Source organism: Chiloscyllium plagiosum, unplaced genomic scaffold (genome assembly GCF_037043375.1).
Source record: "Chiloscyllium plagiosum isolate Xiang-an unplaced genomic scaffold, Cpla_swu_hap1 HiC_scaffold_22, whole genome shotgun sequence".
Lineage (NCBI taxonomy): Eukaryota > Metazoa > Chordata > Chondrichthyes > Orectolobiformes > Hemiscylliidae > Chiloscyllium > Chiloscyllium plagiosum.
In genome coordinates, this window is record NW_028270160.1 from 57,000,714 (window position 1) to 57,024,396 (window position 23,683).

At 41.5% G+C, this 23,683-nt stretch overlaps 1 protein-coding gene across 2 annotated transcripts in view; it reads right to left on the reverse strand.

The window, feature by feature from the left end:
* Positions 1-23,683, reverse strand: part of ank3b (ankyrin 3b) — a 754,625-nt gene that overhangs the window by 563,275 nt on the left and 167,667 nt on the right. The gene's annotated exons all lie outside the window — the stretch shown is intronic.

Below are 23,683 nucleotides of genomic sequence, written 5' to 3' on the forward strand. Positions count from 1 at the left end.
AACAGTGGCCTAACCAATGTCCTGTACAGCCGCAACATGACCTCCCAACTCCTGTACTCAATACTCTGACCGATAAAGGAAAGCATACCAAATGCCTTCTTCACTATCCTATCTACTTGTGACTCCACTGATTTTCCTGCTCTTCGAATGCTGCCTGACCTGCCTTGCTTTTCTAGATTCCCTTGTGCAACTCTGGTGGGAGGTTGGCATTTGCACCGGGTGTACAATGGCCTTTTCAGAATGGTGGGCAGCAGGGTTGTTGGCCTATTCTGAGATTTAAGTAATGGAGAGTTCTTCCAGCTATGCTGACTGGCAAAATTGAGCTAGCATCAGATAGGAAGGGCAGTATAGATAGTTAATAAGGACAGCTTGGGACAACGGCATGAGTAAATTCATTAGGCCTCATGGAGAGAAACCCTACACTTGACAAAGTTCACAATTAGCCAAAAATAGCAATCTCTCTCTCTCCAGTTTCCTTCATATCCTTCCTTACTTGAAAGCCAGCTGATAAAACAAATTGAATGCAAAGATTCTACAAATTTCACTCCCAAGTATAGAAAACATCAACTAAACAGCTGTGGGGTTGTTTTTTTTGCCCCTTCACCAGCCATTTGTTTTACAATCCTCCTGCCAAGTACCTTGGATGGTTCATTACAAAAATGGGACTTTATAAATAAGTTATTATTGTTTCGGTTTCCACTTTTTCCAAAGCCTTCTTCATTTTAAAAGACCTCTATTCGATTAACCCTCTGTTTTGAAAATGTGTTGCTGGAAAAGCGCAGCAGGTCAGGCAGCATCCAAGGAGCAGGAGAATCAACGTTTTGGGCATGAGCCCTTCTTCAGGAAAGATTCCTGAAGAAGGGCTCATGCCCGAAACGTCGATTCTCCTGCTTCTTGGATGCTGCCTGACCTGCTGCGCTTTTCCAGCAACACATTTTCAGCTCTGATCTCCAGCATCTGCAGTCCTCACTTTAACCCTCTTTGCATTAAAAGAGACCCAGTTTTTCCACTTTTTCCTGGATGAGTCTACCCATACGTTTCTGCCATCGTTCTTGTAAACCTTCTCTGCACACTTCATTGCCTTCTCGAAGCTGACAACCAGAACTGCACACAGTGCTCCGGGTGTGGGCTAACCAAGGTTTCACCCCAAGTTGAGCATAATGTTTCCATTCAATTCCTCTAGAAAGAAAATTCACTTTCACAGATACATCTGTACAGTTCAGAGGTTCCAGCTGGGAACAAACCATTAAATGCATAAAGATATGTCTGGATATATCATATATTTAATTTTTAAAATTCAATTATTAGATGTGGCTGGGCCACCATTTATTCCCTGCCCCTTGTTGACTTTGAGGTGGTGTTGGAGAGCTGCCTTCTTGAACCACTGCAGTCCACATGCTATAGATTGATCTGATGTACAATAAGAATAGGGAGGAAGTTCCAGGATTTTGACCCAGTGACACAGTAACAATGGAGATATATTTCCACGTCAGGATGATGAGTGGCTTGGAGGGCAAACTAAGCTTTTTAACATTAATACAAAGGTTACAAAACTGAGACTTTTGGCTTAGATTTACCTGTAATGTAATCTCAGGTACAGTAGGATCTTAGGCATTAGGAGAGTTAATGTTACCCAATGCTATAGAACATAGACAATGTAATATCAACTCAGCTACGTTTCAGTTTTGTCATTCAACTGTAATTGCAACAAACTTAAAACACACTTTAGAACGCTGCTATTGATCTGTTGACACAATCCAATACTTGCCACTGCAAATAAAATATAATCCAGTGCCATCCATACTGCAGAGTACCTTTGCGGCATTTAATCCACTTGTCATCACACAGTGTAAACGAAAGCCTGAAGTTTGGAATTGCTGTATTTCTTTCCCCCTAATATTGCCTTTCGAAGGGCTGAAGTTCTTGCCCTGCAACACCAGCTTTGAATAAGTGATTTCAGTAACTGTGACGGTTACAGTCATCAACCTTCTCGAACAGGTAAAATGTGTCATGCAAGAACTTCTCAATGTTGGTAACATTCAAATTAACTTTAACCATCTTAACGTCTAACAGAATTATTCTGTAAGGAGAGAAGGCAAAGTCTGAGTGAGAATGTTAAACACACCACTGCTAGTGAACAATCAACAGATGGTAATCAATACATTTCAAATCAAGATATCCGAAAACTGGTGGCATTGAAGATCCAGATGCTGTTATAATCATCTATGCATCAATAGCTGATCAGGAATACTTTTCTGAAAACTATTTCCCTGGAAAAGTGCACCAAATTGGTGTGGCTCGAGACTAGATGCCTACTTCTCCATTTGATGAGCCACACTATCCTACATTCCAAGCAACCCTCAATGCCACCTGACCCAGCAAGACCAGAACTGCCCACGGTCCAACCACTGAGACTAAATTTTGGAAATGGCCAATTCCCAGCATAGATGGATTTCAGTTACTGTAACTGGACTCATTGATTGGGGGAGTATCTCAGCAACAAATAGCATTGAAGACTGTAGTTCCAATGGAAACCCCCCAACCATCTTCATCCGACAGAACAAAGGGGCAGATGCCTATCAATTCCACCCTAAAAAGAGATATTTCCCTAGTATTATCTCCACAACACAGGAGCAACTTTCCAGCTTCCCCATTTCCAGAATATAGGAATAAACTTTCCTTCCCGTGAAATTTGAAAATTGCGTTTTGGTTCGAGAGGGGTTTTGCTTTGTGCACGAGTGCTGACGAATTCAGAGATTGCTTGTTTGTCAACTCAGAAATCTTAACAGGATAGAGTAACACATGGTGGTTCATTTCCCTGGGAGAACAAGAAATATGAACTCGATGCATTCCACCAGAAAATTGCATTCTGTTCATTCATGTATGTCATGGAACATAAGCCAATTTGTTGGATTACAATTAATGTCAACCGACTACAGTGCTCATTAGTTTGCCCTGCAAACGGATAATGGAAACACATAGATACACACAAGATCACAGAACAATAATCAGTATAGATACAATGAAGGGTTCCAGCCTGAGTAATACTCGTGCTTCATTTCATATTGAGTAGTAACAGTAATCATAGGCAACACAGGATCCACATACTAGTCAGTCCTGCAACATGCAAACAAAACTGTGCAGAACAGACTCAGAATTCATAACAGCCCTTGGCATCTCACGAAAACTTGGGGAGCTGCCGCTAACGCACAGTGAGGAAAGGCTGAGGTCTTTCTATTGAAGTTAAGTGGATTCTGTTCAGTTATCAGACCCTCCCAAGGCCTCAAATGCATGTCTTGAAGTAAGGGATGCCTTTGGTTTGTTTGGTTGGAGTCAAACTCCAATGTGTGTTCACTTCCACGATATGCCAATGCATAGAACCAATCAGCATGTGATTTTGTATATATATTTCTATTTTTACGAGTGAAGTATATTTTTGAAACTTAAAAAAGCCTCTAAAAAGTGTGGAGATGAAAGGTAGAAACCATGAACCAAAGTATGAGAGTTATGCAATCAAGCCTTATGAAGAAACCTCATGGATACTGGTCTCTAAAGTACAAAAGGATGTTTCAAAACATCCCTGTAAATTCTACAAAAAAATCCCAATGTATAAGGAAAGCTCAGCACTGCACCAATATGTGAGGAAACCTGTTGAGGTCCTTCCAACAGTGGCACAAAGGTATAAACAGCAAATGAACCAATCTACCACTGGGTAAATCATGGCTGCTAATTGAGTAAATGGGACACCCACACAGTTCCGAAGCATTCCCGATGGAAAATTCACAGCAGGAGATGCTATTCTAACTTTGATTTGAAGAGACTGCATAAGCTTTCTCTACATACAACATCACACTGGACTTGGGAACTCTTCCTGGTGCTGGAAACAAACCATAGGGAAATTCGGAAGACCAATCGCTTTCATTTTGTTGGACATGAGTAAAAACCATTTCAGTGAACGAAAGCATATACAAATAATTTGATTGGCATCACCACTCAGGAGTTTAGCTTACAAGGAAACAGTTGCAAAGTCAGCATTCCTCGCCCCCCCCCCCCCCCCCCCCCATTCAAAATAAAAATGCTTTCAATTCTCCTTTCACAGTCTTGATTTCACTTATTATTGTCACATATATCTAGCCACTGTGAAACGTTTTGTTCTGCATTCAGTACAGGCAGATCATACCATACAAAGTGCACAAGGGCACTGGAATAGAGCGAGGAATACAATTTTGAGCCTGCAGAGGTTCTTAGAAAGCAAAATCAACATTCAATTTAAAAATTGAGAGATTCACGATTAGGACCTAAACATTCTTCCCCCAAATCCTGTGGGGGTGATTCTTCTGACCATACGTTAAACTGAACTGTCAAACATAGAATCCTCTCAGAAGAGATTCTTGTGGGATTAACTTATAGAAAAATAGCAATTTATGCTATTAATAAACTCTCCCAGGTTATCCTCAAATGCAAACAGTTTAGAATTATAAAAATTCTTCCTTTGGATGAAACTAGAGAAAATCGTGATGAATTAGCAGAATGGAGTTCATGTCAAATTTGCATATTTCCATCACTGGAATTATTTTTTTCAACACACACACACGCTCATGTTACAGCCAAGCTTGTGTTGCTAATGGTGCTGGTTATAAGAACAGAGAAAATGACACTGTGGAGTTTTAATATTTCCAAGCAGTTATGTGGTCTTGTCTAATTCTTAATTTTAAGTCATTTGGATAGTCACAAAAATAAACAGGAGGAAACATTTTCTTAAAATAAAAAGATGTGAACACATTTTGCTGATAGGTTTTACACATCATGTGGCTCTTTCAAACCACTAGAAGACAATTGAAGAAATAGTCCATAATAAACCCAGAGAGATATATCCTCCAGCAATCATCTAAAAATTAACTCCTATCCAATTAAAAGAAAAGAATAGTTATTTATAATAATTATCCAGTTAACTTGAAGCATCCTGAAGGAATTAACATGAAAACAAAGACATTCGCTGAGAGTTCAGAGAAGCTGGAACACCATTCAACTGGATGGAGTCCAAGTCCCCGGTGCCTGTCTGAGCAAGTGCAGCATGTGATGTGGTACAAAAGGCGATGATGTGTGTATTGCATGGTGCTCTCTGTGGAAAATTATGCATTTTATTTTTAAAATGATGCATAGGGGCTACTTAGGGAATGCTCTGACTTCACAGCTGAGATTTTTAAAGCATTATTGCTCCAGCAGCTCTCTCAAAAGTCAACGCTTGCCAGCTCTCCTTTGCAAAGGCTTTCCCAACTGGCATCAACAGAAGCTCATCAACCTGGTCACTCCCAAGGTGCAAGAGGGAATAACACCAGCTCCAACTCACATGGAGGTGTGTTTGTGGGTAATGCTTGGTCTGAGTGATCTCCTGAACTCAATAGGAGCTCTTTCGAGAGAAATTCTCCAGCGCACTTTTCCCCTTGATTGGCATGGGATTTTACCAGGCGTTTGCAGGGAAAGATGGATGTGACCAGTCATGATGCTCCAGACATCTTGGATTGGTACTGGCTGGAAGGAAGAGCTGGTCTTTACCTGCTTTTCAACCCTTACGATCATTGTAGGAGGGCATCTCCAATCTGAGAAAATGTGACTCAGTACTCAGGATCTTTCAATATTACAGCAGGATTAAGGCAAGGCAACAGTATTATTTTTTATCCTTATTCATTCATGGGATGAGGTCGTCACTGGCCAGCAGCATTTATTGCCCATCCCTGATTAGCCAAAGGGCAGTTAAATGTTATCCACGGTGCAGTGGCTCTGGAGTCACATGTAGGCCAGACCAGGTAAGGATGGTAGTTTCCTTCCCCAAAGGACATCAGTGAACCACTTCGGTTTTTCAACAATGGATTCATGGCCATCATTAGACTCTTAATTCCAGATATTTATTGAATTCAAATTCCACCTTCGGCCATGGGGCGATTCGAAACCATGTCCCCAGAACATTACCTGGGTGTCTGGATTAACAGCTCAACGACAATACCATGAGAATCGAGAGTGTGGTGCTGGAAAAGCACAGCGGGTCAGGCAGCATCTGAGGAGTAAGAGAGTCAATGCTTCAGGCACAAGCCCTTCATCAGGAATGAGGCTGCGAGCCGAGGGGGTGGTGAAATAAATGGGAGGGGGAGGGGGTGGGGGCAGCTGAGAGTGCGACAGGTAGATGGTGGTGGGGGGTAATGGCTATAGGTCGGAGGGGAGGGTGGAGTGGATAGTTGGGAAGGAAGATGGACAGATGGAACAGGTCATGAGGGCGATGCTCAATTGGAAAGTTGGAACTGGGATAAGGTGGGGAGGGGGAAAAAAAAAAAGAGGAAACTGGTGAAATCCACATTCATCCAGTGTGGTTGGAGGGTCCTGAGGTGGAACATGAGGCATTCTTCCTCCAGGCATTAGGTGGTTAGGGTGTGATAACGGAGGTGGCCCAGGACCTGCACATCCTTGGCGGAGTGAGGAGTTAAAGTGTTTGGCCAAGGGGAGGTGGGATTGGTTGGTGCACGTGTCCCGGAGATGTTCTCTGAACCGCTCTGCAAGTAGGCATCCTGTCTCCCCAATATAGAGGAAACCGCAATGGGAGCGACGGATACAGTAAATGATGCCTCATTCCTGATGAAGGGCTTTTGCCCGAAATGTTGACTCTCCTGCTCCCCGGATGCTGCCTTACCTGCTGTGCTTTTCCAGCAACACACTCTCGACTCTAATCTTCAATCCTCACTTTCACCTAGTTGCCAATACCACTTTTTCATCACCTCTGGCTTGAAGGGGAGATCAACACGAACTCGGATACAATAAAACAGCTGATTCAGCATCAGATGACTCATTGTTCTGAGCAGATATCTCATGGATGGAACTGTCTGTACTATTGTGATGTCGATCCACAAGGACTAGGTATGTCTAAGATGGAATGGTGCAAACCAATTGACATTTGGATACTGCATTTAATACAAAAGGCATCCCAAGGCTCTTGCCAGGAAGGACAGAGGAAGAATGGATGTTAGAGTAATGTAGAAATGGATTAAAAGGTGTGTAAAAGTTCAGTCAAAAAGACTTGGAAGAGGTTTTTGAAATCAGAGCGGAGGGGAAGTCCAGTTGCTGAAGACTCTCCCCTCCATGGATGAGTGCGATTTTTGAGCATGGGGTGGGGGTTGTGTGAAATCAGAATGTGGGTGGGGACAGAGGCATCTGCAAAGTTACAGGAACAAAAGGCTGTGGAGAACTTAAGAGTCATGGAGATGTACAGCACAGAAAGACTCTTCAGTCCAACTCATCCATGCTAACCAGATATCTCAAGTGAGTCTAGTCCCAATTGCATGCACCTGGCCCATATCCTTCTAAACCCTTGTTATTCATGCACCCACCCAGATGCCTTTTAAATGCTGTAATTGTACCAAACTCCACCACTTCCTCTGGCAGCTCATTCCATGCACACGCTACCCTCTCCATGAACAAGTTGTCCCTTAGTTCCCTTTTAAATCTTTCCCCTTAAACCGATGCCTTCCAATTCGGGACTCAGCCCAACCTGGGGAAAAGACCTTTTCTAGTTATCCTATCCATGTCCCTGATGATTTTATAAACCTCCACCCCTCAACCTCCTACTCTCCAGAGAAAACAGCACCAGCCTATTCAGCCTCGAGCACAAAAACTCCAACCCTTCTTTGAAAAGACTTTGAAAAGAAAAAGGAGGATTTTAAATTGGATGCATCCAATGTTGTGTATCATTATTAAGTCTTAGGACAAGATTGAATACAGGCAATTGCAGCAGGGCAGAGCAGAGTGATCATTACCAGAACAGGTTGTGTGTATGGAGGTAAACGGTATGGGCGAGAGGAAGGATTAAGTAGCTCAGTGAAGAATTGGACTTGGTATGGAGGTTAGGCAGTCATTTGCTTGACTTGCATGACTGGACAGTGGAAATTAAGGAAGGTGCTAAAAACGATGGTCTCGGTGTCTTAACTCATGCCATACAGAAGTCAGCAGTCAGGAAGATGCAATGGAAGATGGGGGGGGGGGGGGGGAAAGAGGGGGGAGTGGATGAGTAAGTTTCCTGATTTCCATCTAACTGCTGAGGAGTCACGACAAGTGCTTGATTTACAGTCGAAAAGCTTGAGCTGAAACACCAGTCAGTTGGGAGACAGACGGAATAAAATAGGTAGTTATAGATTACACCGTCCAAAACATGAAGGAAGATAAATGGTAGAATTAACACCATAAATAAATGGAATTCACTTTAAAGTGAGCTTTTCTTGGGAGAAAACGCTGCATCTTTCAAGTGAGATAGCTTCAGAAGCAAGCTGGTCTCCACCCCCGCCACCCCACCCCACCCCAGCGTGCTGGTGATATACAAACAGACTAATTCCCACTCAGTGTTCAGTTCTGGACAGCGTCCCTCAGGGAGGATATATTAGCACTGGAGGAGACGATGTAGGGGAGGATTCACCAACAATGTAGCCAGGATCAAAGGGCAAATGAATGAGGACAGCTTGTAAAGATAAGACGTGTATTCCCTTGACTATTAAGAATTATCTAATTGAGGTGCTTAAGGGGATTAAACGAATTGACGGGGAGATTAAGGGGAAATAATTTCCTGTGGTGCAAGTCCAGAACAGAGTCAGTGCTAGCAGTAAACATTAAAATTAGAGCTAGGCCATTCAAATGGTTCAAATAAAGGATTCTGGAAATCACGCTCACAAATTGCTGACCCTGCGTCAACTGATCTGCTCGACATGAAGACTGATCGTGTTTTTTTTGTTCGGCAGGGTTATGAAGGTATGTGGAATTAAGATTCAGATTGGCCCTGATCTTAAAAAGGTTGGTGTAACAGGATCAAGGACGTAAATGACCAACTTCTCTTCCCTATTGAACTTTAATATCTCTTTCATAAATGTCTTTACAGCGGAGGGTGCTTAATCATAAAAGCCAAAAGAACTGCAGCTACAGTAAATCAGAAACATAAAAACTGCTGGTAAAGCTCAGCAGGTCTGGCAGCATCTATGGGAAGAAATCAGAGTTAATGTTTCAGGTCAAGTCTGAGGAAGGGTCACTGCACCAGAAACGTTAACTCTGATTTCTCTCCACAGATACTGCCAGACCTGCTGAGCTTTTCCAGCAATTTCTGTGCGTAGTCATAGTCAGATGAGGTTTTCTTGATAAGCATCTCTTTCTCAATCACTTACTTGAAGCTGGTCTTTTAAAAAAAATTTTTGAACAAATTAGCTCCACAGCGCAAGCTATCAATGGTGGACTCCTGCTTTATTGTGGACATAAAGGGAGTAGCATTTTCAATCAAAATTTTAGCAACCGTTGCAAACTTCCTTCACTGCCAGTTCCTATAATGTGTACTTTTCAGGAGATGTAAAGTCAGTCGGTTATCATTGTGCCTATGGAAAGTGGAATTCAGCAGTTCTTAAAGTCACACAACACATACAAGACAGCCTGGTGCTGCATAGCTACACTTGATCGAGTCTTCTAATAGCTCACGCTGAGCAATTTGTCTCTCTGAAATCTCCATTTTGTCACTTGTACACACTTTATTATTGGTTTCAAATCCTTGTTCAAGTTTCAGGCTGCATGAATCATGAAACTGTGGGAGGCGGGAGGTTCGATCAGCACTTTTGACTTGAACTCCTTTCAACCATTCAGCCTTTATCCTGAGCAATATTCCTCCTCACCCTCAATGCATGTCAGCATCATGACTGTATTTCTTGGAAGTGGATCTGCTCACTCAAACTGCACACCGACTGCTTTTTTTTTGCCATGCAACATTACTATAATCTGGGTCAAACGATTAACACTGGTCAGAATGAATTACTTACCGCAACACAAAGGACACTGACTTTCTCCTGATGAAAATCAGATGATGGAATTATTCATACCATTACACTAACTGTACAAGCAGAGCTATCTCTCAAGTTTAAGTGGAGCTAAAATGACTCATTGAAGCAACTGAAGACAACAAGATATTCAGCAGCTCAATATCCATGTTAAGCATCAAGCAAAACCTGCAAACTCCAGCATAGAAAATAGTTGGAGACAGTGAAGAAAACTAGATGAGTTAATGGTTGCAGTAGTTTATTGTTGAAACCACATCAGCATTGAACTCTGTCACTGGCCAGTACATTCAGTTCTAACACAGCAACTCGCCTAAGGGGATTAAATTGTAAGGACAAGTTGTAGAAACCAGTAAACAACATGGGTAAGGAGACTGAAGGAATCTAACAGTTCCTGTCTATCTTCCCTATTTTCTCTGGTGGGGGAGTCCAGGGCATGGGCAGAAACGCCAAATTAGAACTAGGTCTTTCAGAGATCATGTCAGAAAACATTTCTCTACAAGAGGAATAGTGGAATTCTTGAAAATCTTCCCCCAAAAACTGCAGAGACCGTCAACTGAAAATAGCAAAGCCAAGATTCATCAGTTTTGATTAGGCGAGTGTATTGTGTGTGAATTAAAAGGAACCAAGATGGGTAAATGGAAGTAAGATACAGCTGAGCCATTATCTAATTGGATGGCAGCACAAGTTCAAGGAGTGAACTGACCAAATCCAGTTTGTATGAACGGAGTCAGAATCAATGCACAAGGCAATGGTTATTTCTTTCAGAAAATCACTTCAAGTATTCTTTAGAGTATCTTAAACTTCCCCAGGTGAGTAAGACGTGCATTTTTGTTGCTCTTTTTTAAAATAAGGGCTGATGTCCCCAACTGCATATTTCAGGGCAAGACGTTCCCTTGGTAAGATAGCAACCACTGAAGCATTCACATTTCTTTATTCCTCAGGTGGTGTCAGAGTTACTGAGTCGACACACAATGTGTATGACAAATATATTTTTTTTTAAAACACACACAAATAATTATCTGGAAATGTTCAGCATCCCATATCCCAATACCCAACAATCTGCTCTGAGGGCCCTCTTGTAGCATAATGGTGGTGTCCCTACTCCTGGACTGAGACACCAGGTTCAAGATCCACCTGCTCCAGACCTGTGTAATAACATCACTGGACTGCTCTGAAAACATTACTTTCTTTCATTTTTTGTTTGAGGATATTCCATTTTTATCTTTAAGCCTAGATTTTTGAAATACAGAATACCAAAAAGTTGGTTAGTTGTTATTTCTGTCTGACTAAACAGAGTCAGTGCAGGGATAAACAGCACTGTAGACTATGTTTAAGGTTCTGTTGTTCTACATTTGATTGAGAGTTTAGCCTGTGTTCCATCTATGTTCACAGTGCTTGAATGGTTAAGCCTGGGTGTGGACTCTCATAATTGATCAGACCAAACCCCCTCAAGTTATATTAAGGAGATAGCCTAGACCCCAGTGTTTTCTTATTTGAAAGATGAAATGTAAGACGTTGCATTCCAGATGCAACTCAATTGATCAAACTACTCGACTTCAGGCAAAACAAAAACTTTATTTTAACAGTAGTGTAAAAATAGAGACAAAAAGGAAATAAGAGAATTGATTTCACTGTAGCTATCAAAATACTTAAAATAATACATATTTTAACTACTAATTAACTGTTCCAATATAGTAATATCACAAACACACTTATGGCAAAGGCATATTCAGTAAAACAAACTGTCTCACAGGCAGTTCGAGCAGCAGGAAGATAGGCCCAGCTTTTAGCTGTAACAGAGAGATGAATAAAAGCTTCCACATCCAGCTTCAAAACCCCACCAACTGCAGAAAGATAAAAGTAAAATTCCTGGTTTTGTGGGAGCTTGACCCCACCCATTCAGGCTGCTTCTATTGTTCCAACTTTAATCAGCTCCAAGGGCTCACAAGCTGTTTACTTTATTGGCTTTGAGCAGTCTCCGTCTCAATCTTTCTTCATTTTAAAAAAGGATAAAATACACTTCTTAGTCATAGTATCATCACAGCTCCCCTCGTTAAAAAAAAAGAGGAACCACTAATATACAAAAGTGGTTTCTTTTTAAAATCTTGAGTTATACTCCATTAGTACAATATAATACATATACATTACCCTGACTCAATGCAAACATTCTGTTTCAGTCCATTTTTTTCCCCCAAACACCTCCACCTTCATTGATCAAGGTTCTCTCATCCTACAACAATGTATAATTTTCAAATTGAATGGCTGCAATAGTAAACGCCATGTAAACAGTTTGGTATTTTTATCCTTAACTCTTCCCAAAAACCTTAAGGGGTTATGATCAGTATTTACAATTGCTTCAAACGTTTATATTGCCAGTAATGTCCAAGTGTTACAATGCCAATATTAAACTCAAGGTCTCCTTATCAATTGTGGAACATTTCTCTGTTGATGAGTATTCAATTTTTTGGAAAAACACCAACCTTTCTATCTTCTTGTCGTCTTTGTGCAAGAGTACAGCACTGATACCTATGTCACTCGCATTTATAGCCACCCTGAATGGCTTTGTGTAATTAGGTGTGGCTGACACTGGGGCAGTGGTTAAGAGTTTTCAGTCTGTCAAATGCCTTCTGATAGTCCACCGTCCACTGAAATTTTCTGCACTTCAAGTCAGTGAAGCAATCATGTTACCAAACTTTGATAGCAACTTATGATAAAACGACCCAATCCCAGGAATTGTAATACTTCCCTCTTCATTCAATGGTCTGGGAAATTCCCTAATCATCTGTGTTTTCACATCCCAGGGGGCCATCTATCCACGTCCAATAACATGGCCCAGGATAGTGACTTTGGCTTTCGTGAACTCACTCTTCGCCAGGTTTAATCACCAAGCCTGCCTCCCAAAGTCAATCCAACAATTCCAACAGAGGTTCCAAATGCTCCTTTAGTATATGACTAACAAAATCACCAGATCATCAATGTACACCACACAATTGGGTAATCCCAAAATTATTGGTTAGTCTTTGAAACGTGCTGGCACATTCTCCATGCTAAATGGCATGACTTTAAACTGATACAATCCATTTGGTGATTTCCTTTGCTGTTTTGAATAAAAGGTACTTGCCAGTGTGCTCTGAGTAAGTCCAACTTAGAAATACAAATTGCTTGTCCTACTTTCTCAATATGATCTCCCAAATGTGGGATAACTTATCAGCTTTTGTAACTGCACTGACTTTACAATAGTCTACACAGAACCATCTGGTTTTGGCACCATTACTAAGGGCAAGCTCCATTTGTTGCAACTCACTTAGATCATATGGTCTTTGAGCATGCGTTCAATCTCATTTTGAACCTGTGCCAACTTTCGAGGGTTAAGTCTATTAAGATATTGCTTAATTGAAACAGCATTTGCAATAGATAGATTATGCACAGATTATTACTTTCCAGTTTATTCCCACATATCACCCCATGCGATAGTAATGAGTCTGGCAGGTCATTTTGATTTCCCTCTGAAAGGTAACTCAATAACTTCTCCCAATTTTTCAGAACTTCCTCAATGTCCAAATTAATTTGAGCACTGTCCAATTCAGAATCCTGTGAACTGGATCTTCATTCTGTGTTGTAACCAGTAACACATTCTTATTTTGCTTTCCCTTCCAATCCTATTAATATACTTTTCAAGCATATTCACATGGCGCACTCAGATTTCTTAGTATCTGGCATTATCAAAAACACAGTCACCTCACTCAAATTCCTTTCAACTTGCTAAGGCCCACTAAACCTTGTTTTTAAAGGTTCTCTTACCACTAGGAGTAATAATCCCACTTTATCTCCAACAGCAAAATTGTGAATTTTTCATTTCTTGTCTGCTACCTGTTTCATCAAATGCTGTCACTTTTAAATGCGGTCTCGCCAACTCACTTTAGTCGTATCTTAAAATGTGACACATAGTCCAAATATGTAGTTTCTTTATTCCCTAATTTCTCCTTAAACAATTGTAGTGGTCCTCTCACCTCATGCCCAAAAACTAATTCAAATGAACTGAATTTAGTTGATTCTTTAGGTGCATCCTCAACTATAAAAAGAACAAATGGAATTCCTTAATCCTAATCCTCTGGATAATCTTTTCTATAAAATCTTCAACATGGTCTTTAAAAATTAATGCCGCCATTCTAATGTTCCCTGCAATTCTGGAAGGTAAACAATGGATTTGAATTTTTTTGTTAATTCCTTAGCTATTCAGAGCTTCCTTGAATAATTTTGATCTTTGATCCAACTGTATTGCTGTGAGCAGCCCATATCTCAAAAACAAGTTGAGTTATTCTTCCACAATCCTTTTAGCTGTGATACTGCATAATGGAATGGTCTCTGGAAATAGAGTAGATACATCCATTGTGGTCAACAAGTACTGATTCACACTTTTTGTTTTAGTTGGGGTCAGACACAATCACTTAAGACTCTAGTAAAATGTTCCTCAAATGCAGGAATTGGTATTAAGAGTGCTAGTTTTATCACTAAAGATTTTCCAATTACCAGACACATATGACATCTCTGATAAACTCGACCACATCCTTATGCAGTCCAGGCCAGTAAAAAATAATGTTCTTGTATTTTGGCTTGAGTTTTCCTTACTCCCAAAATACCTTGTACTGTTAACTCTGCTACCTGCAACACCATCTTTCTATTATCCACAGATAATACAATTTGATGAACTTCTACCCACTTCTCATCTGCCTGAATGTGTGATGGTCTCCATGTGCTCATCAAGACTTCACTTTTAAAATCGTAACATTCTGGGATGCACTCAGATTCTTCTTAGTGTATGCTTTTAGATACAATTGCTTTAGGGGTTTTTCATCTTTCTGTTGTAATTCAGCTAATTTCTCCAAACTAAAAAATATCCATTTTGTCCTCCATTTGTTGTTATTTTTCCCTCAACATTCAATTAAACAATTTTGGATAATCGAACTTCAATTTTCTTATCTTTTATTTCTCCTGCTGTTTCCACCTGTGGCTTTTTTTTTTTATTTCTCTTTCCCCCTCGTGGGTTTCCTTTTTACCCTGTGATAAACGATCTTCTTTCAGATCTCCTTTCCCCTTACTACCTGAGGGTTTCTCTTTTCCAATTTCCATCCCTCATGGATTGAAATTGATGTCGGAAGCCAAACTTTGATTTATGAACCAACTCATCAGCCATTTCTTCTGCTAATCTGGCAGTTTGAACTCTGCTCTTCCACCAGAGTTCTCACTACTTTTCAGGAAGTGTATTTTTTAAAAATCTATTTGCAATGCCCTTATCCACCTATCAAGGTTTGATCCTTTCAAACTCCATGTACGTTCAACTAGGTTACCTCCATAGATTCCTAAAATGTTAAAAAATCACAACACCAGACTATAATCCAACAGGTTGATTTGGAAGCACTAGCTTTCGGAGCGCTGCACCTTCATCAGCTGAACGTGGAGTCTAATGAAGGCACAGCGCTCTGAAAGCGAGTGCTTCCAAATAAACCTGTTGGACTATAGCCTGGCGTTGTGATTTTTAAACTTTGTACACACCAGTCCAACACCAGCTCCTCCAAATCCTAAGACTCTAGTAAAATGTTCCTCAAATGCTGGTCAGTTTCTGGTACTTGCTCATATACACTTAGGATGGCTTTTTTCACCTCATTATACTCCCCGGATACCACCTCTGATAGTGATGCAAATACCTCACTAGCTCTACCTACCAACTTGGTTTAGACCAACAGTACCCACATGGTCACCAGCCATTTCATTTGTTTTTCCACTTTTTCAAATGAAGTGAAAAATTCTACTACATCCTTCTCATCGAACTCAAGCAATGCTTGGACATATTTAAACAGATCCCAATCAGACCTTTGGCTCCGACGGTATTGTTCTACATCACTCTCATCACTACTCCGACCTTTCACCTCTACCTCCGCCATTTTAAGTCAGCATTTATTTTTCAGTTCCAACCTCCAAAGTTCAAAAACTCTGTCTCTTCATTTTCTTCTACTAGGGCCTTCTTTTCAAATTCCTTTTTAATTCTGCCATGGCTATTCTCTCTTTCTGCTTTTAATTGTAATTCAAATTGTTTAATTTCCTTTTCATGCTTAAGCTGCTTCATTTGCAATTAATTTTAGCCATTTCCATAGATTCTGATGATATTTCTAGCATTCATGAATGTCAAATTATTGCTGCATTTATCTCCCCTTTTTGCAGGGAGGAAGGCATCCCCAATTGCTTGTCTGGCAATTCCAAAACCTTTGCCCTGGTCACTTCCTGTAAAACTCCGGAAATGACATCTTCCATCCCCAGGTAAGTCTTAAGCACTGAAAGAGCTATTATTACACAAGGCTCACCCTATTTAAACCATACAAATGTAACGCCCAAACTAAAAAACACCAACACTCACCGCTGTGGAGTCCAATAATCCTAAACCCAACCTGGAATTAGAGATTTTGATCCTGACAAGAGCCCCTAATTTGTTACTGACCAGACCAAACCCCCTCAAAATATATTTTGAAGATTTTAAAGAAAATATTAGCATTAAAAAGTTAAGTGTAAGGGGTTGCATTCAGATGCAATTTGATTGGTCAAACTATTGGGCTTTAAGTAAAACACACTTTATTTTTATACTCCAGTTAAAATACAGACAAAATAAACACTAAAAGAAAATAATTGGCTTAACTGTAGCTATTGAAAGGCTTAACAAAATATTATATTAAATAACTACTACTAATTAATTGTTCCAATATAGCAACATGCCATAAACACAACCTTGGTAAATTCAGGTGGTACAAAGTGAGGACTACTGATGCTGGAGATCAGAGCCAAAACGTGTGGCATTGGAAAAGCACAGCCGGTCAGGCAGCATCCGAGGAGCAGGAGAGTCGTCGTTTCGAGCATGAGCTCTTCATCAGGAATGAGCTTTTGTGATGGTGACTGGAGTGGCCAAGAGGTTAGTGGCAGCTGAGCCGTTCCAGAGGCCTGGAGAAGCTTCTCAGATGTTTGAGGAATCCCAACTTTGGAGCCATGTACATGAAATTTTGGTGTGATTACTTTCCTTGACGTCCAATATGCTGGAGAAAAAGCATTTGTTGAGTGTGTGGATTCTTCAGGAGGAAGAAGAACAGTAGAGGTCCTTTGAGAGCTGAGAGCGCGTGGCCCTGAGCCGAATACAGGAAGAGTAAGTGGTGGCACGTGGCTGCGAGTGTGGAGCAGAGGATCCGGAAGGAGAACCATTTCAGGAGGCTTTGGATTAGCTGTAGGTAGTGGTTGTCCTGGTCAGGTCCGAATTGTGATGGTCTGAATGCAGTCTGGAGTCCAACGGGGATGAGTTGGTTCTGTAGGCAGATGCTGAGGAAGGAGATGGGGCTGTGGTAGCGAATCTGCTTCAGGACATGGTTGAAGAGCTTCATGGCTGAGGAGACGACCAGGGGTGGGGTGCACAAACAGAGACTCACGGAGATCCTTGTAGAGAAACGAGGAGAACTTCAAGGTGGGCATCCTTGGGAGAGGCTTCGCAGTAAGTTTATAATTAACTAGGAGCAAGGGAGGACTGCAGATGTTGGACTTCAAAGTCAAGAAGTGTGGTGCTGGAAAAGCATGGCCAGTCAGGCAGTATCCGAGGAGCAGGAGAGTTGACGTTTTGGGCATAAACTATTCATCATTCCTGATGAAGAGCTCATACTTGAAATATCAACTATCCTGCTCCTTGGATGCTGCCTGACCGGCTGTGCTTCTCCAGCACCACGCTTTTCAAAGCACAAATTCAGTAAAACAGACCGTCTCACATGCAATTCTAGCAGCAGGAAGAGAACCCCAGCTTTTAGTTGTAACAGGGGAGAGAAATAAGAACTTCCACATTGAGCTTCAAGACTCCAGCAACTGCTGAAAGATAAACAACTAAAAATCCTGGTTCTGTGTGAGATTGACCCCACCCATTCAGGCTGCTTTATTGTTCCAGCTTTGGGAAAAAAGCCGGAAGACCTCACACGCAGTTTACTTCATTGGCTTTAAAGAAATTGCTTGCCACTTCCGTCTCAATCTTTCTTCATTAAAAAAAAGGACAAAATACACCTCTTAACGCCACAGTATCATCACACTGAGCAAAGTAAACAATGCATAAGCCAATGGAAGCTGAACAGTAAAATTAAGTGCAGACCTTATAAGATTGCAAAAATATTTTAAAACTCCTGTAATAAAACTTGCACATTTTAAAACTAGTGTTTTTTTTTTGCACCATGCACTGATAACTAAATCATGCAGCAAAGACTCATGATATTTCTGTCGTCTTCCTTTTGTGGTCTTCAGTGGAGTCAGGTGCAACTATGATGTACCCTACAACCTATCCACCTCCAAATCAATATTGGCAATTTCAACTTTAACCATTGGAAACAGTATTAAAAAGGTTTGTAGCTCAGGTTGAGGTTTAGGGTGTAGGTTTGCTCGCTGAGCTGTAGGTTTGATAACCAGATGTTGCATTACCTGGCTAGGTAACATCATCAGTGGCGACCTCCAAGTGAAGTGAAGCTGTTGTCTCCTGCTTTCCACTTATATCTTTCTCCTGGATGGGATTCCTGGGGTTTGTGGTGATGTCATTTCCTGTTCGTTTTCTGAGGGGTTGATAGATGGCATCTAGATCTATGTGTTTGTTTATGGCGTTGTGGTTGGAGTGCCAGGCCTCTAGGAATTCTCTGGCATGTCTTTGCTTAGCCTGTCCCAGGATAGATGTGTTGTCCCAGTCGAAATGGTGTTTTTTTTCATCTGTGTGTAGGGCTACGAGGGAGAGGGGGTCGTGTCTTTTTGTGGCTAGCTGGTGTTTGTGTATCCTGGTGGCTAACTTTCTTCCTGTTTGTCTTACGTAGTGTTTGTGGCAGTCCTTGCATGGAATTTTGTAGATGAAGTTGGTTTTGTCCATGGGTTGTACTGGGTCTTTTAAGTGTGTTAGTTTGTGTTTGAGAGTGTTGGTGGGTATGTGTGCTACTAGGATTCCGAGGGTCTTAGTAGTCTGGTTGTCATTTCTGAAATTTCTTTGATGTATGGTAAGGTGGTTAGGGTTACTGGCTGTGTTTGGTCTGCTTGTCGTGGTTTGTTCTTGAGGAATCTGCGGACTGCATTTTTTGAGTATCCGTTCTCCTTGAATATGTTGTATAGGTGGCTCTCCTCTGTTTTCCGAAGTTCGTCTGTGCTGCAGTGTGTGGTAGCTCGTTGGAAAAGTATTCTGATACAGCTTCGTTTGTGTGTGTTGGGATGGTTGCTGGTGTAGTTAAGTATTTGGTCAGTGTTTGTCGGTTTTCTGTATACGCAGGTTTGTAGTTCTCCGTTGTCCTTTCTTTCGACTGTGACGTCCAGGAATGCGAGTTTGTTGTCAGTTTCTTCCTCCTTGGTGAACTTTCTGCCTGTGAGGGTGTTGTCAATGATGTTAAATGTCTTTTCTATCTTACTTCGTTTTGTGATGACAAAGGTGTCATCTATGTAGCGGACCCAGATTTTTGGACAAAACCAACATCTACAAAATTCCATGCAAGGACTGCCACAAACACTACGTAGGACAAACAGGAAGAAAGTTAGCCACCAAGGTACACGAACACCAGCTAGCCACAAAAAGACACGACCCTCGCTCCCTCGTAGCCCTACACACCGATGAAATAAACCACCATTTCGACTGGGACAACACATCTATCCTGGGACAGGCTAAGCAAAGACATGCCAGAGAATTCCTAGAGGCCTGGCACTCCAACCACAACGCCATAAACAAACACACAGATCTAGATGCCATCTATCAACCCGTCAGAAAATGAACAGGAAATGACATCACCACAAACCCCAGGAACCCCATCCAGGAGAAAGATATAAATAGAAAGCAGGAGACAACAGCTTCGCTTCACTTGGAGGTCGCCACTGATGATGTTACCTAGCCAGGTAATGCAACATCTGGATATCAAACCTACAGCTCAGCGAGCAAACCTACACCCGAGGAGAGTATTAAAAGTGGACGTAGAATCATAGAATCTAGATTAGAGTGGTGCTGGAAAAGCACAACAGATCAGGCAGCATCTGAGGTGCAGGAAAATCAACATTTCGGGCAAAAGCCCTTCATCAGGAATGAAATATAGAATCGCTACACAGTGTGGAAACAGGCCATTCAGCCTAACAAGGAGAAAGTGAGGACTGCAGATGCTGGAGATCAGAGCTGAAAACGTGTTGCTGGAAAAGCGCAGCAGGTCAGGCAGTATCCAAGGAGCAGGAGAATCGACGATTCGGGCATGAGCCCGAAGATGGGCTCATACCCAAAACGCTGATTCACCATTCAGCCTAACAAGTCAACACCGGCCCTCCGAAGAGCATACCACCCAGACCCACCCCACCTTCCCATCCCAGTAAGCCTGCATTTCCCATGGCTAATGCACCTAACCTACACAACCTGAACACCATGGGCAATCCATCTAAAGTGCACATCTTTGGACTGTGGGGGGTATATTCAATCACTGGGTGGAAACCCACACAGTTACCCAGGGTTGGAATCAAACCCTGGTCCCTGGCACTGAGAGGCAGCAGTGCTGGCCTTGTGTTCATTACCATATGAGGGGGTGCTTAACCTACCTGGAAAGAAAAGGGTTTGTGTCAGGCATTCATTTTACATCCTGCAGCATGATCTCATCTCATTCCCATCAGACAGGCTAATTACGCCCATACAGCGGCTGGAATAGCTAACAGATTCAGTTACAGGAACGCTTGATGCCCACATGCAAGAAAAAAGAACAGGCCTTTTGGGCAAGGATGAGAAATAATTAGTGTGGGAAGTGGTTCATGTGGGGTATAAAGACTGGCAAAAGATCGACAGCAACAGAAACAGCTGGGTCACGTAGTATTGCATCAAAGAATAGCCCTGTGCAAGTCACATTGCATACCAGAAAAGCAAAGGGCAAGAAGGGGCCATGTGAATCATCAAACCTCTTGCTTTCAGCAACCAAATATCTGCAGAAACCTTCTTCCCCAGAACTTTCTCCCTGCCTCAAAAACAAGGTATTTGAAACAAACATTCTGTATCCCTGATTTGGAAGAGCCGGTGTTGGACTGGGGTGGACAAAGTTAAAAATCACATGGCATGGTGGCTCTGTGGTTAGCACTGCTGCCTCACAGCACCAGGGTCCCAGGTTCGATTCTGGCCTCGGGTGACTGTCTGTGTGGAGTTTGCACATTCTCCCCTTGTCTGTGTGGGCTTCCTCCCACAGTCCAAAGATGTGCAGTCCAGGTGAATTGGCTATGTTAAATTGCCCATAGTGTTAGGTGCATTAGTCAGAGGGAAATAGGTCTGGGTGGGTTACTCTTCAGAGGGTCGGTGTGGACTGGTTGAGCCGAAGGGCCTATTTCCACACTGTAGGCAATCTATCAGGTTATAGTCTAACAGGTTTATTTGGAAGCACTAGCTTTCGGAGTGCTGCTCCTTCAAGTGGTTGTGGACTATAAGATCATAAGACAACTTATAGCTGATGTTTACAATGTGATGTAACTGAAATTATATGTTGAGAAAGACCTGGATTGTTTAAGTCTCTCATCTTTTAGAATGAACATGTTGGTTTCAGTTCTTTCATATGTAAATCACAGAACTTTTAAAAAAGTTCTGTGATTTACATATGAAAGAACTGAAACCAACATGTTCATTCTAAAAGATGAGAGACGTAAACAATCCAGGTCTTTCTCAACATATAATTTCAGTTACATCACATTGTAAACATTTGCTATAAATTCTGTGTCTTATACTCCACAACCACCTGATTAAGGAGCTGCGCTCTGAAAGCTAGTGCTTCCATATAAACCTGTTGGATTATAACCTGGTGTTGTGAGATTTTTAATTCTGTATCCCAGGGAGGAGGGTGGCTGTGTGTGTCTGCGTACTTATGGTTTGGATGGGGGTTGGGTTGACACATGTACAGGAATAGGATCCCAAAGGGTCATAGACAGGAAATTCCTCACCAGGTAGAGAAAAAGGATACAAGATTAAAAGTGCATTATGATATTAGCTACCAGTCTGGCAATGGCTCTTTGTGAAATCCAATATAAAAATGTTAACTCGTCCAGTTCAACTGCGTAGCAGCATTCTTGAGACAGCAGGGAAAGAACTGCCATACACATTCAGAGATTGGAGAGTTCGGAATCATAAGGGTTACACCTCCAGCTTACCCTCAGTGTGACTGTTAAAGCAGTTAATCATTGTGTGTCACATATTTTCTGGGAGATTCTGGGTCAGGATTTTTCTTCTTAGATGGACAATTGGCAGAACTGACAAAGTACTGACCAATACATATCACTAATCTACAACATTCATAAAACTATCAGAAATAAAGCTTGCGAAAAATGCAGTCCTCGAGGGGTTAAAAAGTGTCATAATATGAAAACCACACCCAACATCTGGGTTAGCAGAAAGGTTATATCTACATGATGTGTGTTATCTATGTTTAACCCCTAAGCAAATACGTTTAAAGGCAAATTCACCAGTATTCATTATTTGATCATCACTTGCTAATAGAAAACTTGAATTCGCTTGCACTGATGTAAGCTCACACCTGTAGGTTCTGTACATGACTAATAACAGACTGAAGATCTCATTAGGTTGCAAAAGGAAGTCCGCACAGCTCAGAAACTGCCTATGAAACCATGATGCAAGGTCCATCCTCATTAATAGGGCTTGAGCCCCATCTCCCAACAAGGTAATTACAATGCTGACTTAGTTTAACCCTTTGAATTCCAGGAACCCATTCCCCAGCTTTCGGATCCTCCATTTTCCCTTTGTTCAACGCATCAATTTCCTCAACTGATTTCTAATAACAAGAAATACTGCAAAAATACAACAACAATTAAAATGTAATGGAAGTACCCATCAGTGATTGGGTCAAGGAGGATTAATAGCTACAGATGCTAAATTTCCTCACAGCCATTAAGGAATTGGTTTTCAAATCGACCTTGTAAAAGCAGTAACCCCTTTGCCAGATAACTATAAAAGGTCCATTATAAAAATTGATACACCTCCCCAGAAAATACAGATTGAGGCATTTAACTCATGTTAGGACTTGGACATTTGCCAATCATAATCATAGATATTACAACATTTGGTTCACCCACCCACCCACCCCGCCAAATTTTCTTGACAGACAGCCTGTGATATTAGACAAAGGACAGACTAAAGCGGGGGGGGGGGGGGGGGGGTTAAAATTGCAATATTCTCCTGGCGCTCTAAGGGTTAAGGTTAAGGAACCTTAAAAATCCGCCTCTTTGAAGAGACAGCCTGGTACAAACACCCTGACACTGAATTCAGACAGAAGGAGACGGAAACAAATCGAAAGACACATCTTCCAGTCTGTGCTACCTTTGTCTCCCATTATCATTAACCCCTAATACACCGACTGTGCACCGTGCCCGAAAATAAACGAATAGGCAATTTCTCAAAACATTATTCTGAGGCGTTCCGCAGATATTCCAAACAGCTTCACTTAAAAGTCTCACACTCTGACAACATAACTGATTATTATTATTATTAAAGAAAAACAAGTCTACTATAATTTTAATTTACTTTCACTTTTCGCCAGAAAAAAAAACGCTCTTTATAAAATAAAACAAAAACCCCACAAATTAGATCGCCAATGTAATAAGCTCGGAAATAGCAAATGTCAATAAGGCAGAGGCAACATGAACATGTGAGAGCTTCAAACACAGTTGCTCGGCTCCAATGCTGACTACATAAGAATTTTATACTCTCATCTTCCAATGTTGCTTCCCGTCCATACAAACCCTGTCGAAGTAGCATTTCAAAAGCTCGACAGTGAACACACCCA